General features: G+C 38.2%; 2 long non-coding RNA genes across 3 annotated transcripts in view; one reads left to right on the plus strand and one right to left on the minus strand.

Annotated features, from left to right (window-relative positions):
• Positions 1 to 1101: 1101 nt before the first annotated feature.
• LOC148422789 (uncharacterized) overlaps positions 1102 to 20562 on the plus strand; it is a 39762-nt gene continuing 20301 nt past the window's right edge. Inside the window, exons 1-2 of one of the 2 annotated variants that reach the window (XR_015866011.1) lie at positions 1102 to 1184; positions 1278 to 1336. This is a non-coding gene — a long non-coding RNA (uncharacterized LOC148422789). The other variant, XR_015866007.1, reaches the window with a different exon arrangement.
• Positions 7473 to 9294, minus strand: LOC148422790 (uncharacterized). Its single transcript, XR_015865913.1, has 2 exons — positions 8719 to 9294; positions 7473 to 7715 (listed from the first exon to the last, which is right to left on the minus strand). It is a non-coding gene; the product is annotated as an uncharacterized LOC148422790 (long non-coding RNA).

A 20562-nucleotide genomic window follows, 5' to 3' on the forward strand; every position in this document is an offset into this window, starting at 1 on the left:
TGCTTATTCAAAAATGTCCGCAAACAGATGAAGGATTGATGTCCTGCTGTTTAGCTGGATGAAGAATTGTCATAATTCACATGGCTTTGGAAGCACTTTGGAATTTATGATCTGCAAAACACATTGTTTAAAGCATATCTCCTTTTGTTCCAATCCCAAAGGTGATTTGCTGGCCATATTGCCAAATTTTCTCGTCTAAAGGGAATAAAATAGTCAAAATATTAAAATCCCTTCTCAGAATGATACAGCACTGGGGTATATTGGCAAGATGAAACATTTTTGTTTACTTAGTATATTGGTAAGTGTCTGTTATCTTTTTAGATAAAAAAAAAAAAATACCATAACTTTTAAAGAGAAAAGAAAAAATAATAATAACTCTTAAACGTATGAAGCTAAGCTTGCTATGTCTAAAGCCAAATTGATCAAAGGCAACATGTGCAAATCTGGAAACTATGAAACTGTTCATGCCATTAATGTGTTTAGTTTTTATGGGACAGTGGTTAAAAAAAAAGTTTTCAAAAGGGAGCTTGAAACTATCCAGAGAACTGTCTGTGCACCTGTTGCTCTTTGAAGCATAATGGGGTGAATTCTTGAAACGGTGAAATAATTCAAGTGGTGTAAATGTGTATTTTTATGGGACAATGTTCGCATGGGGAGTTTGAAACCGCAACATAAAAAAATTCTACATCTTCTTGCTGTAATATGCACCTGTTGGTTTTAAGGGGAATCTTGAAACACTGAGAGTAAAACATCGTAAAAACGCCTAAAGGAGCTGGATCATAGCTTGTCATCTTGTTTTTAAAAGATAAAAGTCATGCATTGGATATTACAATGTAGCTTTTTGGCTAGTCTTGCAACGTCACAAAGGCAGCCTTGTCACATCAAAAATAGACAATTAGAAAACTAGAACGCCCCAATGTTGCCTTGATTTTTGTCACGTTGTTTTGACTTTTAGTCACGTATTTGTTGTATTTTACTGTGCTCGCGTTGTGCCGTAATAACCACGAAAAAATAAATAAATAAATAAATAAATAAAAAATAAAATGCCGATTTATGCACAGGCGCGCGTCACAAATGTCCGAGGGGTCCATTGAGGAAAAGGGATAAAAGAGATGAAAACGCTTACATTTGAAAAATCCCCCCCGCCCTCTCGGGTGTTTAAATCCTGCTGTGAAGATGACCACGTATGTTCCCGCAGCGTTTTTTTTTCTTTTTTTTTTTTTTTTCTCAGTTTGACATGACGCACTTTTTTTTGTCCTCTTCCTTATTTTTGTCAGACTCGGAGGCAGAGAAGTGCTGCGTTTTTCTTTTGAGCGTTGGACAGGAGCGCACGCTGGTGAGTAGCATTTTTTTTTGTGTCAAAAAAAAAACAACGACTAAAACGACTAATGGAAATTAAAAAGTCGAACACATGTTTTACTTTGGCCGTTGTCGTCGTCGTTTATTTTTTGTTGCTGTTTGTGATTAACATTGTGGTTATTAAAGGTGAAATAAATTGACATTAAGACAAAATTAGTATACTACTACTATATTAAAGGTATTTTTTTAAACTAAATTACTGAGTAGCGATTATTTGTGAGGTCCTTATTTCACGTTAATGGGCTTTGATATTCGAGGTCAAATGTTAATATGTGCACAACTGTCCATTGTCACGAATATATTGGCATTCTATCACATTTTTTGCTATCTGGCTTTTATATTTTGATGTCATACATCAGGAGTCAAGTTCAAATCAGGTGGGCAAAGCAATCTGAAATTGTACACAATTTACATGACTGTCACTTCAGAGTAATAAATTCCAGTTTAAAATAAAAACCAAACAAAATGAGTTATTAAAATGTAAATGAAACTATCACTCAAGTACTGAGTGACTTGTAACTTGTTTTAACGCTTGTGCTGTATTTTGTCCTATACTTTTTGAGATCTTTACATCAAAGGCGTTTCACCTCAAAGGGAAAACTGGAACATTAGGGAGCTGAAATTTCATCAAGATGGCAACGAGATGTCAAAGTTCAACATTTCACGCCCCGAAACTGATCAAAACTATTCATAAAGTTTAAAGGGGATGTCAAGTCAGGGAAATTTTTTCAATTCTTTGTTACATCTTAAAAATGCCCCGACTCCTCAAAATATCACATTCCGATTGACATTACATTTGTGAAATATGACTTAGCAAAATATGTTAGTCATCTTTGCGGGCAGCCATTTTGCCACTTGCTGTTGACTGATAATAATGAGATACTCAGGACTCGAGTATCCATCACGTTCCAGCTTGCCGTCACATGACCAAACTTCACATACAGATTTTGAAACGAGCCCATTGTCATTTTGGATAAATTATAACTCTCGTTTTCTTGCCCTCTTTGATACCTTGTATTAAATATGCACTACACTTGCAGATATTATAAGGGGAATTGTACACACAATGTAAATGCCCTGAAATCAACTTTGTTGAAAAATGTGACTATTGAGCAATTATTTTTTTTCTGTTTGTTTTAAAGTGTAAAGAGGATGTTAGCAAGTGCAAAGTTTAAAACGGCAAGAGAAAAAGGAACTGCACTGTCACCGTTGTACTCATTAAATGTTGCACTATTAAACTAGCATAATTTACGAGCTACAAAGGACATCTGGATCTGTTGAGCAGATTTTCAAACCAGAATGAGCTAAAACACCCAAGTTTTTTCTTTTGGTACGTATTTTTATTGTTATTTTATGAAAAAACAATAAAACCATTACATTACAATTTTAGCCCTTAAACACTCAAGTTATAGATCACCAACTTGATCAATATGGAACTTGGAGGATGAAACGTGCTTATTATTTTAAAAAGTGGAAAACGAACGGTCAGAAGAAGCCGTATTTTCTATATATTTTTTTTTTTTTAACAATGGGCTGCCTTTATTTGGCGACTTAGCAGCTTCTATGTCGCTGTGTTTGCGTAGCTAACTGCAAACTTCGTCACAGATTATTCACTGGAGAAAACACGTCAAAATCAAGAATCATTCAAATAAAAATACAGATGACTTCCTGCTGCATCAGGCGATTGACCCCTATACATAATTTGTGACCCCTATGCGATCCTGTATTACATGTATGATTACTTTAATAGTTAATTACCTAAAGGAATTGATTACTTTAGTACTTATTTAGTACCACCCATTTTTAGACACACTTTAAGCTAAACTTTTGAAAAAAAAATTGATAGCGATGAATAATTACCTGGTGTTAAATATCTAAAGTCTTGAATGTAAAAAAAGACAGCAGCAATCTCAATTGTATCCCATCCAAACATAAGACATGATTTGAAAGGCCAGGATGTCCTTTACTGAGCACTCTAGAACACAGGTGTCAAACACAAGGCCCGGGGGCGAGATCCGGCCCTCCAAATCATTTTATGTGGCCCGCGAAATGGCTGATTTGTCTTTTAAATTCCTGGCTAAAATACCAAACTTGTAAGCTGTCCTCAAATTTTAAAAATTTGAGGGAGGGATAACAACCCTATTTTTTTTCCTAATCTGTTTTGCAAAGTTATTACGGGCCTTTAAAATTTTGTTTGACATCAGTCATTCCAGAAAATATAACTACACTGTGGTTCACAATAAAAATAAGTTTGACACCCCCGCTTTAGAACTTAGTAGGGTAGGTCCAATGAGCCAAAGATCTAGAACAAAAAAAGACACTGCAGTGGACATGAAAAGACTGAATCTCAGAAGGATACTTGTCCTTAGCGCATCCGTGGCATTTTGCGTTAGCATTAAGCTAAACAAACTTCTTTAAGTCCAAGTTATGCGATTGTTTCAAATACAAATTTAAGTCCAAGTTGTGCGATTGTTTCAAATAGAAATTGAGTGTCCCTGAGTCGATCACAAACTGACGGCTCTTGGAAAACGTTTTGCCTCTTCTCATCCAGCCTCGTGCAGCTGCTGCACTTTTCAACCTTTAGGAAATTATTTTTTGAGGGCGAGCCAAGTGAAGGGTCGCCGAGGTCCAACTACATGCAGTATTCATTCGAAGTTCTTTGGTGGGAAACAACCATGGATTTTAGCAGGAAACCAGTATTTTTTTTGAATGTGTAGATGTCACAGTCTTATCTTTTGCATTGATTGTTTGATGTCATAGTAAAAACGGTAGGTTAGGGTTAAGGGTTAACCCTAACCCTCCTGCGCGCTTTAAAAGTGTTTGTCCCTGTCCCGCAGTCACTTAGCAGCACAGAGCATGTAACATGGCAACCCCTCCCACATCAGTCTATTCCCCTCGCTCCAGTGTCCTTATTTGGCTTTTTGTCTTGCACAGCGCCCATGTTTGTGGTCGTCTGCTACTTTCCGCTTGTTTAACCGGCGCCTGTGTGTTTGCGATGGCATGTTCACAGCTTTTGCATACATGACCGAAATCCACAGCCGAGCAAAGAAATCTGCAGAGAAGGAAGTGTGGTTGTGTGCGTGTGTTTGCCCCTCCCCAATCGCTTCCTTGGAAATGCTGACTGAGAGCTCAGCGAGTTCATCTCGGGACAAGGAAAGCGCTCTCCCTTCCACTGTGAATCATTTTGGAAAAATGAGACTCTGGATTGAATTGCCCCAGCAATTTGGCATTTTCCTCCATTCTGCTTTATTGTCTGTTTTGGCTCGACTTGCAGTTCTGCACGTCTCGCCGGCCAAGAAAGCTCGGGGATCCTATACGACAGGAGCCGGAGAGCCGTTGCGCCTCCAGCCCGGCCTGAAAAAGCAAATCAGACCGATCTCGGCAGCTCGCGGCTTCCTGTTTAGCTGGGAATTCCAGAGAAAGAAGCGGGCCATGTTGGGCGAAAAACAACTGCCCCCACTAGAACTTAGAAATGTCCACATCCTGCTTCAGGCTCAGAAGAGGTAATTATCCTTGCTAGCAGATGCTAAAACTAGGACTGAAGCTATTGAATATTTGGGTAATCAGATATCTTGCTGAAAAAAATAGCAAATAATCGGGTATTTGGATTTATAAAAAACACCGGTTAGAAAAATAAGTATGTATACAGAAGACAAGAAAACACATCTCCAATTTCATATAATCAACATTTTTACTGTGTGCAGTACCATACTTTTTTTTTTTTTTTAATCTGTAGGAACATTACATTTTAGACTAATAATATCCTTTACACATTGAGGTTGAGTTTTGCTAGCCTCTAACGCTGTGAGCATTATTGCTTTAGTGTTTGGTTAGTGTTAGGGTTCAGGATTCTCTCTCTCTCTCTCTCTCTCTCTCTCTCTCTCTCTCTCTCTCTCTCTCTCTCTCTCTCTCTCTCTCTCTCTCTCTCTCCCTCCCCGTGCCGCTGTTAGCCACTAATATTGGAGCCTCGGCTAACATCTGGCTACAGGCATCGTAAAACATAATGTCAGCATAATCATGTCTTTTTCTTCATGTATATTTATTAAACTGACTTTGAAAAGTCAACTAAAGGCTCAATGCTAACATATATGTGATAAGTTGACTGTTGCTTGCTGCTAACGCAGCTAGCGTCTCGTGCTGCTAGCCGCTAACATTGTAAACCACGCTAATACCTGTTGTAATCATTTGGAAATAAACTTGACTTCTGAACGCAGTATTGATGTCGGTAACGAGTTAAGTCATTCCTTACGATATGCTGTTGGGATCTACTTCAGAATTAAAGTCATTGCTATCCTGATTTGGGGAAGGTAAGGATTGTTTTGAAGTTGGCCTTCTTGCTGTGTTTGCAGCGTGTTAACTGTTATGCAAATCAAGAACACTTGTTTCTGCAGTTAGCTTGACCTCTTAGAGACAGCATGCATTCTTTGCTAAGTAGAAAAAAAAGCACTTTGTACCTTGAAATTCGCACAAGTTGTGCATAAATACGTGATGAAAAAAGGGGGGGGGGAAACAACAAAAATGTGGTTGCTAGCCAGCGCAACTGGATGCATTGTCATTTGAGCTAGCATTAGCGTTATTGTACACAGCTGCGCTCCCATTAAAATCAAACATGACAATCAATCGGGATGTCTTTTTTTTAACTCCTTTAACGATATCATGTATTGTTGTCTCTACTATACCCAAGTCATTTTGGCTTTCCATTTTGCTTGCTCAGATTTTATAATAAAAAAATAAAACTTACTTAGCCAATTTATTTTTGATGCACAGCAACATTTGTTTTTTGCCTCATAAATAAATTATTGTGAGATGCGCATTCTCAACCGTCACTTGGACTGTAGAACAAAAAGTCTGCAGTGCAGTGAAAAGAACTGCGTACAAGGACAAAATGGAGGGGAGGGAGTTTTAATTTTGCAGCCTGCCCACTTTTAATTCATCTGGCCCCCCCTTCTCTTCCCCATCTTTTCCTCAGACGCAAACATAGAGAGCAAGTGTCGAGGGGCGTGGCCTGTTTTGAGGTTTGGACGAGGCCGCATTGGGCTGTGGCAGTCAGCAGCTGGCCGCTCACTTCCTGCGTTTCATCCAAACCTGTCTGAATCATGGCGGACCGGCAATTACAAAGACGGATTGCCTGTCCGTTGTGTTTCTCACACTGTCATTGTCGGGCGTTTTTTTCGGCGACTTCTTGCTCATTCTTTTCATGCAAAGGGCGAATTGTATTTTTTTTTTTCTTACGGTATTATTAATGTCACTTTTCATTGTGTCATTCTTTTTTTTTTTCTTACGCTATTATTAATGTCACTTTTCATTGTGTCATTAAGTTAAGTGCAAGTTTGCAGACATTTCATTTCTGGTAGAATGGGAAATGTAAATCCAGGAAAAGTTGCAATTTATGACAAAATATAATTACCACTGCCTAATCCGTACCAGTGCCAAACAAGCAGGATCAGCATCACATTGTGCGTTTTCCCCCTAGAAAATATCCCAAGGTTTTCAGTAGTTAGTATTGACATATTGAAATAAAAGATTGTTCAAATATTTGAAATCTCAGTCCCATTAGCAACATGGTTTTTAGTGTTTAAATACATTTGTATATACATCTATAATCCATGTGTTTGCTAACTGGATGCTAAAAAGGCAGCCCTCTGACTTTTGATACCCAAGTGAGGAGTTGAAAAAAAGCACTGTGATTAATTACTTTGATTAATTTAACCTTTCCCCTAAATTTTAGGGTTTTTTTTCTATGTAGCTTTGATTATCTGTATAAAATGGTTTCCTAATGTATTCTTGCATTATCCACAATAAATTACAGAAGTCATTTACATATTTTTCCAATTTTAACCAAGAACAATTCTTAGCCCTGCCTACAAATAAGTTAGGAAGCAGAAATTCATGCTAACAAGCAAACCCATATTTCTGCTACTTTGTATTTTAGCTTGTCAGGGCGATGTTTTAGCCCTTTTAACGTATTTTCTTTTCATTTGAGCGAGAATTCATCACCGACTGACTTATTTTAAGCTAACATTTCTACGAATTGTTGCTTCAAGAACTTCAAACTTTAACCTGTTTGGTCTCGCACGTCAATGGCTGCCGGTCTTGAGAAAGGAGACGCAGGAGGCAGAATGGAAGGGTGAGCTTTAATTGGCCATTTGTATGTTAGCGGAGCACTCGGAGGTGTGATGTGCGTGTTAAGTGGGAGCTGGTTGGAGTCGGTCTGCCCCGCTTTGTCCAGCGCCTTTTGGCTTTTGTTCCTGCCGTAATGAATGGCGGAGGCCTTGGCTCCGCACGCAGTGTCTCATAGCAACTGGAGGGCGAGGGAGCGCCGGAGAATGGAGGAAAGGCCAAGCAGAAAGTGCGACCTGCGGAAAGGGCAGACGAGCGCACTTGGGGCTGCTGGTTTGGAGAAAGCGTTCCAACAAACTGTCCTTCTGTACTTTATTGGACAAAGTAGTGTCTTTTAAGAAATATTTCAGATTCTGATTTATGTATTTTACAACACATAAAACCTGTAACTGATTATTTTTATTGGCTTCTATGTGATCCTACCGAACACCTCTAAATGAGTGGGCAACCTGTTTTCAATGATGTGTCCTCGTAAAATAGATTTTTCAGCCAAGTTCCCCTTCAGCCAGCACTAAAAAAGACACAAAAGTGCTCTGCATTTGTGTGAACCAGGGGTGTCAAACCCAGTTGGGCCAAATTGTACTTAGTTTCCGTTATGACGGTGAAGTCATATCAATTTTTAAATATGCTCGTCAAACATTTACCTAATTGCTATCAGGGGCAAGTCACTGTTCAAAAAAGGGATTGGTAACCAAAAATGCTGTTTTCCCCCAAAAACGTTTATCTTGCAAATATGATATTTTAGTCTAGAACCTTGAAGTCATAATTAGCATTTCACAGGCCACATGAAAGAATGTGGCGGGCCGGATTTGGCCCCTGGGCCTTGGGTTTGACACCCGTCATATGAACCATAGAAAGGCATGCAACGTTTTGCAAAGATGTCAATATAACAGAATTTAGCCATGAGTTGATACAAGTTTCAATTGATTTGCTATTAACTTGAAAAGAAAAATGTAAAAAGAACTCACATCAAAAAGCATTTTGTTAGATTTGCTGGAACACCTAAAATCTCAATGTATGGCGTTCCTTCACGTATCCCCATTTTCGAACCATTGCGCTAAAGCATACTTGGCGCATTTCAGACATTCGCTTTCAATATCGTCACACAATACTACAGCTATAACAAAAAAGGATAAAATGACAAGGATAATTCAATGTTTATGAAATCACTTGTATATTTATCATCATAATTAACCATTTCCATTAAAGAAGAAAAACGACGCAAGCGCTTCGACTCACGTGTGATCCCATTTGAAAATGTGCTCTTTACGAGCTTCTTACACTCTTGTACAATGTAGCCGCCATTCAGCCTCGGTTTAATCACTACAGATGGTTTTTCGGGTGCTGAAAATCCAGTGGCGCGCTTCCCGATGTGGAACCCAGCTGGCGTGAGTTCCAACAATATTCACCTGCCAATTTGTATTTACGCCTTGGGTTTTATTATTTATTTTTTTTTCCTAATGAAGCAAAGGCGTCCGAGTGCCACGACTGCCCCGTGACCCAGACACTACCTGTCTGCTGCCATGGTTACAGGGACAGAGCAGGTTTAGTGGCCAGACTCCAGGGATTACTTTCCCTGCTTCTTAACAATCAGGTCCGTGCCCTGGCGACTGTTAAAAAAAAAAAAATGGGCACCCGAAAAAGTTGAGCACATTGTGCCCAGGTGGCCTTTTAAAAAGTGCTTTAAGTGCTGTGTAAGGGCTCAGACCTGTGCTGCATAATTGCTTTGGTTTCAGCGTCTGTCCCTTTGTTGAGCCGCTTCACTCCCAGCGATTAGCGCTCATTAATAAAAGCAGCACAGTGTACCAGCCAGGGTTTTTTTTTTGTTTTGTTTTTTTTCCCCCCTAAACACACACCCTTTTTTGTTTGAATATTAAGAACCGGGGCTGTGACGTATTTGCAACCGAATAACGTCTGCGTGAAAATATAAACAAACACTCAGAAGTCACATAAGGTACACTTAACGCCGTAGAGGCATTAGTACTTCAATTATATTCAAAGTTGTCTGGTTTCCCCTTTAACGCTGTCAGAGCCAGACTTGAAAGTATACTCGATCACCCAAGCACTTAAGTCTTTTGCAGGATTATATTTCACTCTTAGCAATTACAACTGCTTCTCAAATTAATCTAGCTAGTACAGTTTCTTCTGTGTCATTCCTCATCATCCCCTCGTGACGATACTTGCCAGAGCTGCTGCTTTTTTTTTTTTTTTTTTTTTCGTTTTTAGGGAATAATTAGTGACTTAGCAGTGACTTAGGACCTTAACACATTTAGCTGTGCTAATAGCCAGGCTAATCTTGTCGCTAGCTACATGTGACATATTTAGCATGGAGCTTTTTGTGACAATAGATTACTTGAATGTGGATGATAAGTAACAAAACCACGTTCTGTTTACACTGTGGGATTCAATTTTTGTTATTTCTTACAAGTGTTTTAAAAGGAATACTGAAGATATTTAGCAATTTTGAACAGCGTAGAGTTCATATTTAATGTGATGACTTCTTTCATTGACAATTTATACCTTTAAAAAAATTACATCATACAGTATGTTCTCACCAATCATAGCTCACCTATTCTGTGTTTGGTCATGTGATACTCGCAAGCTGAGTTGTGGTTAATGTGCTTTTACTGTCAAATTAGAGCGAGTTCAATACCAAGCATCATATCGGTCAAATAGCTGGTCTTATTTTAAAGAAACCGTACAAATGATGGCAGGCCAATATCAGTATATCTAAGAGCAGTTTTAAGATCATGAAATCTAAATTACAAATCAAAAGAATAAAAAGTGCCATTTCATGAAATTTCAAGGAAATATATAGGCCTTTAAAATGGATGATTTTTGTGTCAAAATTATTAGTGGTGTCAGTGCCTTCTCAAGAGTTCATCGGTATGCATCTGGAAAAAAAAGTGATCTAGCATCCCTAAAATAAGAGGCAAACCACTAACATTTTCTGCTGAAAATGTCTCGTATTTTAATTTTGGCTGCACAAATAAATCGCCACATAGCTGTAGAGGAATCCCATCAAAATCAGCTCTTCATACTATCTGCTCACTCAAGCTAATCAGTGGAGTTTTGCTAATCTGGGGTACAAAAAAACTACGTGCTGGAAATAAAATGCACATTTAAAATCAATCAATAAATATTACAATCATCATAGACCAAATGAGAGTGCCAGCCCAAACCTTGCTATTAAAAAAATATATGAACTTAATGGGTAGGAGTGAATGGAGCAATCCTAAGAATGAACAACCTTCAGAATGACTACAACATCATAATCAACTGAATCACTGTTAGCGAAACTGTTGAAACAGCCCAACACCGTTGATGTTTTTCAAAACAAGTCCAAAAATACGACCTTCGATTTAGTGTCGTCTGTCTGAGCACGTAGGCGCCGACATGTTTATTGCTCTCCAGGTTCACTGTTATTTATGTGGCCTTTGATTTAGGCGGCGATCAGGTTGAGCGCGCCACATGGCTCCTGCGCTTAAGGCTGCTGCGGGTCAGCTCACGCTGAGGGTCACAACCCCCTTCCCGTTTCCCCCGCTCGCGCTTGATGCCATGGCGGACGACAACCGGGAAGTCAGTCGGGGACTTGCAATCTTCCAGGTGTCCGGCAGATGCTGCTTACCGCTTTTGCAAAAAGATGTCGCTTCAAGTTAAAACGGCGTTGGACTTGTAACGCAATTTAATCGCGGCTCATCAAAAATGCGGCCGCCATTTGATGCTATTAAGAGGCTTTGATGACACGCCTTGTTACAGACGGCGGACCCAGAGCGGCGTGATTGAAGACGTCTCTTTTAATTGCCCGGGCTTGATTCAAGTATGCGGCCGTGTGATGAAAGAAGCAGTTGGATATAAAGCATTACAATATGTCAGCTCTGACCAACGTTGGGAAGTTTGGAAGCGACAGTCTCTCCACCGCAGCGTTCAAATTATAGCCACGCATGAAAAAAGGAGGGGAAAAAAAATACTCGAGACGTGCTCGAGGACGTTTTAATTTAGGCGAAATGAAAGAGTGCGTCAGCCGGAGGGCCCTGAATCCGCATGAAAACTTCATTGCGTTGACAGTGTTTTGCTGCTTGCACGAGAATTTTGAAAGGAAATAAGAAGAAAATAAGTAGCAGAGAAGACATAGGCTAACGTTGAAAGAGACGCATGGCTTGTTGGGTAATGCCTTGTGCACCAAAATACCGTAATATCTTAAGCTTATGTGTTCACCATTTTACTCCTAAAAGATGTATTCAATACTATTGTAATACAGTATAATATCAAACACGAACACGGTTCTACGCTGTTTTATTTCACATAATTTCACAATATTGTGGCATACCTGCTTTATAATGACAATAAATACATTCTTATGCATAGAAATAGTAATATGTGTTGTACATTAAAGCAAATGTTGCAAAATTATGGAATAATTCAAGGTTTCATTGTAAATATACATATTATAAAAGTTACACACAGCTGAACGAAGGGCGAAACAAGTTCTAGAGTACCTCTTTTCAAATAATGCTTGAGGCGCTTTTTTTTTTTTTTTTCCCGAGCCTCGGGCACCTGCTGAGTTAGTATACGCTGTCAAGAAGAAATCAATGCACGGCCGTGAACTATATCTTCCCAAATAACCTTGACATCATTGCCTTGGAACGCTCTTATTTTGAATATCCCGGCAGTCAGTCGCTATATAGTGTCTAACTTGACTCATCAACGATGTCAACGCTGTTGTCCTGAAAAAAAAAAGCAATTGCTAATTTAGCTAATTAAGGATTTGGTAAAAAGATTTCTTTATATACAAACATTGTATTATAGGATGCCTGTTGCCAGCAATTAGCGGCGGCTCCAATGTAAGCTGTTAGCAGTGCTATCAGCAAAGAGCAGCATGAGCAGGTAGCACCAGTCAAGTGCCCCATATGGGCTGGCAAGAGCTTTCGAATTTTCATAGGCAGTTTAGTAGACGCAAATGACTCAACTGACGGTTGCTGTTCCTACTGATTACTTGTTAACAAACCAAGCTTACCAAAATGCGCAGTTTTAACCAGTAAAAATCGCTAATCCGGTTTTGCCTTCTAAATTGAAGGGAAAGATGTTGATCTAAGTGAAAATGTTTCATTGTCTTATGCAAGCATTTTTAAAAAAAAATTCTTATCAATAGAACTGATTAATTAATTCTTAAGATACCAAATATCCAATAGTTATAGCCCAAAAATGAATTCAAGATACCACTGGAGGGAGCCTGCATACCACTAGTGCAACTCATCTCACGCGTTAACCTTAATTTCCATTAATAAAAATTGTCCTCCTAATATCCTGTGTGAGCAGGCTCACAAAAACATTGAAGTCACGACGTCTCTCAGTTGCCATGCTAACAGGCTACACTGCTATCACTGATGCTGCTTTAGACATCCCAAAAAATCAGAACAACAGGAAAGCAAAAAACGTTGTCCAAGTCAATCATGTTTTGCAGGAGTCTTACTCATATAAAGGCTCATAAATCGAATTGGGTTTATTATTGGGTCTATGTTAGCACATTTTCACCCTGTTCGCTTCCTTGCAGCACCCAGGTTAACTGCAGTGGTCAGTCCAAATCCCTTGCAGGTGTGACTATGAATAGTTGCTTGTCTTTGCAGCTGTAATCTGTGTTCCAGCCAAAATGTGATGTCATGGAGCTTGCATTTTTTTTTTCCTTTTTGGTATTTATCAAAACTAGGCTGAGCTCAACACTTGTGTGTTTTGGAGCATACATAGCTCCATTTGGTAGGCTCTCCAATACCTCACTTAGTGAGAAGAAGCAATTTTTGGGAGTATTCTGGAAATACATTTCACCGAAAGCACAATAGAAACTTCTGATGCTCGATCATGTTTTGTAATCAATTCAGTATTTTGACAGGCTGCAATACCAGAGCCTGAAACGGGGCTCAAGAAACTTATTTGCTGTGAAGCGTATTTCATTTTATGAAGCATAATGCAAAGTATGCTCAATGTGTTGTCAACTATGCGAACCTTTACGTCCACATGTCTGAGGTGTCTATAAATTGTAGAAGTATACCAATACTAGATCTCATATTCAGAACTTTTAGTTCCCCCGCACCTAAGGTAGGAAAAAGCCTTTTGTAATTGGTGTACTGGTCCCGATATTTAGATGCACTTTTAAATTAGAGACAGGGCTGTCTTGGATTTGGACTGATTCTTTTGCATAAGGCTCAAGATTTGTCCTGGACTCGTGCTGTGCTGAGGATTAACATCCTCCTTGACTTTGACCTTTATGACTCTAACTTGACTTGGATTTAATAAAGGTGGACTTGAGGACATGGACCACTGTGATTTGAACTTGACTTAAATGTGGTGGGATAAAGGTGGACTTGGGAGACAGATATCTCTAGTTTGAGAGCCAAGGACCGTTTTGACTCGAACTTGACTTCCAGACTGACTAAAGGTGGACTTGACCCCCCTTTTAAAACCAGTGCGATTGAGTTCCTGGGAAAAAAAAAGAAAAACAAAAGATATAAAGCCAGTTAAATCGTTTTTTTCGGACTACATTTTTTTTGTATTTTTGTTAAAAAAACAAAACAATTGACGCCTCCAACTGACGAGTTTCTAATAGCTGACCTTGCTCCACCTGCTTACCAAGCGATGGCGTGAGTGTGCAGCAAACAAGCCTTTGTAGCTCCGCCTCTTTCATTCTCCGCCTCCTTCTCCCGGCGAGCCTGGCAGCGAGGTGATTCAGTCTGCCCCTCCCCCCACCAGACACAGTGATGGCACTCACCCCCCCCTCCACCCCCCACCCCCCGGTGGCGGCCACGGGTAGACCCAGGCATGGGATCTCCATCTGCGCACAAAGGAGCCTCCTCTATCTGCATACGCTGCACATAAAAGGCCCTTTTGTCGGGAGCCCTACACACATGACCGCCAGCCTTTCACCCCGCTGCAAAAAATCACTCTCTCTCGCTCTCTGTTGCAAGCTGACCCCACCCCCAACACCAGACCCATTTCCCCCCATCCGACTCCCACCAACAGCAGTGTGCCGAGTGAGACGGCCAGCTTTGATTAAAAAAAAGATGTTTGCTTCTTTTCCCACTTTTTATTTTACACATGTGATGCCTGCCTATGCCCCGCCAAACCCCGTTCTCCAGCACCGCTATGCCCCCCCCCCCCCCACCCCCACCCCCTTCCCCTCGCCAATTTGTGTCCCTAGGTGCTCCCGCTTTCCTCACTAAAATATGAATGTCCTCTCCACTCCCGTCCCAATACATAGTGGCTGACATTTAAGGGGCATTAGCGTTTGGTTGTGTGCCAGCTTAACCCCCACCCCCCCACCCACCCTCCCCACCACCCCATTACAGAGCCATTTGATAGCAGTCAAGAGAGCTGATGCTGTTTTGTTCATTCACTCAAAATCAGGTTAATTTTTAAAAAAAAGTGTAAATGGACTATCCATACATTAATGTTCTTTTAAATTAAATCAAAATATGCATAAATAAATGATGTGAATTAGGAAAGTTATCTAATAAAATATTAACGAATACATTTCCGGATAGTGTTATTACTATGTACTGAATTGTTAGTGTATACTAAGCTGTTTTTTTTTTTTTTTAAAGAATATTGATGAAATAGACCAATAGAAATCATATTTGATTGAGTGGCCAATTAAAGAATTTGCTTTCTTTCATTTAACAACAACAAAAGATGCATTGTGAGACGTACTAAATTAAGTGAGAAACTTATACTCCTCGTGTATGATAGCACTTTTTCAGCAAATCTAATTCAATGCCATGACAGGAACACTGCGGCTTTCTTGTCAAACTGAGAGCAAATTGGAACATGAATCAACTTTATTTCCAATTGAAGTTGGCATTGTCATTACTGACAAAATGTTACAGCAAATGAGCCAGAAATAAAACGTTATATAATCTTAGTTCCTGAAGTTGCATAATATCCACCGAGCGATACCACTGCAAATGTAGTTGAAAAGTTAAATAAGTCTGGCATGTCATCAAGTTGTTTTTTTTTAATCAAAAAAAATTTCGAGTGGTAAGAGGGGTACTTGGCTGAAAAAAAAATACTTGACAGAACCACTGTTGATAAATGCAATGTGCTAGCTATACAAAATAGCTAAACTAATGAGACGAGTAGATTCAAACTAAATGAGATGAGCAGATTGAAATAAAAGCTATGATTCGAGAAATTCTAAAAGAGGGATTCAGGCGGGACTCTTTCAGTGCACCAGGTGTAAAGATAATAAATTCACATCGTGCTTGCTGGCACGGCAAAATCAGTCTACACACCTTCATAAAATGAGCCGGGTACCCTCTTGACTTAAGATGGCCGGCGTTAACGTCAGAGACGAGGCGAAAAGGCGCTTGCCTTAAAAATGCCGAGTCAGTATGTCAGCCTCATGCTTCCTTGTCCTCAGGCGGTTCAGTGTCAACTCTTAAGGCCACGTTCTCTGGTTTCGTCAAATTTATGGTAAGAAAACGGGGACCAAATTCAAAGTTAGCAAAACTACTATAATGAGTAAAGTATGTGTAATTGTATTTGTGTTTTTAATATACACTGTAAATTAAAAAAAATAAATAAAAATGAAGGATTTCCATATTGCCGCGCTGAACTGACTTATTAAACTGGCTTAAATTATTGATTGCAGAAATCTCCATTGTATGCATTAGTCACATTAACTCATTCAATGCCAGGGACGTATTTTCACGGGTTTTAAAGAGTCCAGACATTCAATCCCAAATACTTACATATTAAATTGATACTTAAGTATCTAGGATTGAATGACTGGACACTAAAAAAAAAAAACGTGAAAATATGTCCCTGGCATTGAATGTGTATAGTAAAACAGACGCTTTTTTAAATGTGAAGTTAAATCCATTCCACGTCTCTAAAATGAGTTTTGTAGACTTTATTTACATTAATAATGATTTTTTAATATTTTACTCTGCTTTCACAATCTATACAAGTGATATATTTTTTTTAATTGACTTGTCGCGTAGCTCGAGTAAGACAAATGATGTTGAACAAAAAACAAATGTCCACAAAAGTGGACACAAATGGATAGACAGGTCTCAGGTGAAAATAGAAAAATATTCACTCATAATACACGATGCAACTTGCAAAACAAACAGCGAAGATTTCAGTGTTGCCCTAAAAAAATGTACATACACAATGAGCACAATATTATTCCGGTGAACCAGATATATATATAATCTCTTTAAGGTCACGATCCAAGTTTGTGCAGCTCAAAAAGAAGCCCCTGATAATTTCAATATGCAATTTCAATATGCCGGTAAAAGTGTAAGGAGACACTCGAATGAGCAAAACGGGAGCTCACGTCAAACCTGTGATTATGCCGCTTTTACACAAAAAGCCCACCCGGCATTAATATGGCGCCAGCATTAAAATGGATGCACTTGAACCACAATTTCTACCTGATATTTAATTTTCCATCCAGGCATCACCTAATAGCCTTGAGATGGGTCAATTAGGAGTGTGCATTGTTGCTGATTTCAGAGCATTCAAGCTAGTTTGAATGCCTTTTTAATATCTCATCAAGCAAAGAGCGCCATCTATTATGAGAATCTGAAAAGAACTGGTAACCATTGAGTCTGACTGCTAACTATAAGTGTAATTAGATGTTACCTTGACGTGTTTTCTCTAGCCCGGCCCACCACACACACGCACACATTCTTAAAATATTGTGACATTTCTCCGTGAATAGAACGTAATTTATGGCACAATGCAGGCATATGCAGACGTTTACAATTTTGGTCCTGCTAGGTTTCAGAGTATTACCAACACCAAGAAATTATTCATGAAAATGAATACTGTGTATGGTATCTACTGTATATTATCATGACATTTGCTTTTCATTCAGGTACTGCTCATATTGAATATACGCAACACATTGTATTTGTCACTTTTATATTGTTGCTCAAAATGCACATTTTTCACATTTTTATATTCAAGTTGTTGCTCAAAATGCAAACTCTTCTCGAGGCTTTTAATATTATTAAATAGATATTACATGATTGGAATTTTTAACGGCGATCATCGGGGTAAAAAAAAAAAAAAACCATCACAGATACGATCACAAGGCACAATATGGCAATTTATATATTTATTGACTTAATTTACATGTATACTGTTTGTAGAATATCAACAGAAGTATTTATATACTGTACATAAGGAATATAATCTCTTGCCCTGTAGTAAATAACCACTACTGTAAATTGTGGCGTTTGTTAAACTGCTACCTTATTGTTCTAAATATGTAAAATGAGTGACTTTTTTAAAACTGTTAATTACTATAATTAACGATTGTTAAACTGCTACCAGAGAGTTCTAGATACATTAATGGAGTTTGAAAAAATTGTCAATGTAATAATACGCAGTCTGCTATTAAATGTACGTTTTAGGAAGAAAACCAATGCATGGTTTATAATGAACACTTAGCCTAGTTTTGACTGCTGTAATTATCTATTTCTACTGTAATTCGTGTTGGTTGTTAATATGCTATCAACAAGTTTGAAATCTCTCAAAATAAGTTGACATTTTGTTTAAATGTAATATGCAGTCTGTAAAACTGGTTCAAGTTGTCATTATGATTAACATTAGGTGGATGGGGCTTATTTTGTGTAGGTAGTAGGAAGGTATTCTACTTCAATACAATTTTTATTCGTCACATTGAATTGTACTAATTCTGTGAAATGAAATAACAGTAAAAATCTTGAAAGACATTTGATACATAATTGAAATAATGTCCAAATTTATTTATATATCTATCATAACAAATATTAACACAGCTCTTGATTTGGCAGTCAAAAATATACAGCAAAAAGTCAAAAAAAGTTTGAAAATGCAATTTATTACATAGAGGCCATTTATTTTTTCAATAAACATTCAGTGCACATTGATGGATAGATAATACACTTTATATAATATTTTTAATATCACGTAGCCCACAGATTAGTTTTAGTGCCCTTTTTTTTTGGTGGTGGAAAATGCAGGATAATTCGTTAGGTTGGTGACGAGTTGCCAGTAGTAGTGTGAGGCCACGTCCCTCTTCGGAGAGATCGACCCGCACTCCGAGGTCCAAATGCCACCAGGTCGCTCTGCTGCTTCTCCTCGTCTCCTCTTCTTTGCTTCTCTGCCTCCTGCCAGAAATCGTGGGCTGAGTTAAACTCTTCATTCTGTCCAGACGTGTGCCATGCTGTAATTATTTGCGCTTTAATATTCACAAAATGGGACAATAAAAGTAAAAGCTCTTTTGAAACACTATAAGTAAATTAGAGTAGGTTAAATGTTTTTAAATCCTAAAGGTTTAGATGTCATGTGGGGGATGGAAATATAAATCAGTAAAATGTGGGGGGGGACTACCCTCAAAAAAGTCTTGTTTTTGGGAATCTATCAAACACACACACACAGTGAAATATCCTGGAAAATTAAATTAGTTGTGTTTATATATATATATATATATATATATATATATATATATATATATATATATATATATATATATATATATATATATATATATATATATATATATATATATATATATATATATATATATATATATATAGTTGAATGCTTTTACATCAACAACAAAGACCTTGAGAGAATAAAGATAGTTTTTTTCTTTATCAGTTTTTCAAGCAGGTCACAAAGAAAATTTCTCTAAAGTTTTGAATGTTGTCAAATGAACTCGTTCACACCGTTTCCCATTTATCTCATTGTTATTGTTTGGTGGTCTTCCTGACTTTCGGTCAAACAATCTAGGAAGAATTTCATTATTGAGCTCTACTCGTGAATTGTCTGACTTGTTTTGTTGTATTTGGAGGGCATGTAAGCTGTAATTTGCCTGTGGTGGCTCCACAGACCGCATACGGCCTGATAATGAAATAATAAGACTGAAATTGGGAGCCAAAAGTTGAGCATGAATAGCTACTGTTTCACTTTATACTTGGTTCAGAGTGTGTCGATGCTGCGCCTGTCAGATGTCGGCCATTTTGTGCTGATCATAGCGCAGGCGCCCATTTTAAGAGTTGGAGGGTTTGCAGAAACGTCAGAGCCAAAAAAAGCCCCAAAAAAAAAAAATCAAGGCAGAATTTCATCATCCAGGATTTCCTCAGCATTCATGTATTTGGATTCGGTGGAGCCTGTCATTTTGGCTGCGGTTAATGAATGAATCTAAAATGTTTTTAAAAGGTTAATAACAAAGGAGAAAACTTGAACTTGGCCACGAGTGCATTTTCATGCGGCGTTGCGCATGTCTCTGTCGGCAGATGTGGAGGTTTTTACAACATAGAAAAAAAAGTATAAGAAGAAACTTTAGCCAAATGATTATTCGGGCATATCTGCTGAATAAATTTTACTCATTTATTTCAACTGCATGTCAGCTGTAGTTTGGTTGTGGTTAAAGATACGAAAAGTATGGAAAGGGTTAACAAAGTGCCAAAACATGAACTTGGCAACTCTTGCATCACGTGTGACTACAGTGTGTCACTACTGTGCATATTTCTCGGCAGCCATTTTGTGCTGACGGCTTTTGTACCATTTTAAAATGCAGTGAACACACTTGCACAACTTTCTCTTATTTTGATTCATGACTTAAGAATTATATTTAAAATTATTTACAATACTAGTCAAAGCTTGGACCTCTAATTGTGTGTGTGTGTGTGTTTTTGTTTCTATTATTTAATTATTATTTTTTTTCATTATTTAAACATTTCCTAAATTGTTGACGTTATCAAGTATTTTCTTGTAATTGTTTGGTATACAAATATTATCCAAAACTACATGTTTTGTGTGTTTGGCACCCTTATTCCTAGATAAAAGCTTTGCAAATGTTATTATTTTTCTCAGTGAGCTTTGTTATGTGAATAAAATTAATGATATGAAATGAATCTCAGTTCACAACTGCGTATTCTCAAGAGCTAATAGTGAGGCTGGGAAATAAAATCATTTCAATTAAATTGCTACAGCTGTGCATAACAAAAAGTTAATAGTAAGGCTGGGTAATACATAGAATTGTTTTCAATTATACCAGCGACACTCGTGTGGATAAGCAGCTATAGAAAACGG

This window comes from Hippichthys cyanospilos, chromosome 6 (assembly GCF_059441005.1).
Source record: "Hippichthys cyanospilos isolate Australia breed blue-spotted pipefish chromosome 6, RoL_Hcya_1.0, whole genome shotgun sequence".
NCBI lineage: Eukaryota > Metazoa > Chordata > Actinopteri > Syngnathiformes > Syngnathidae > Hippichthys > Hippichthys cyanospilos.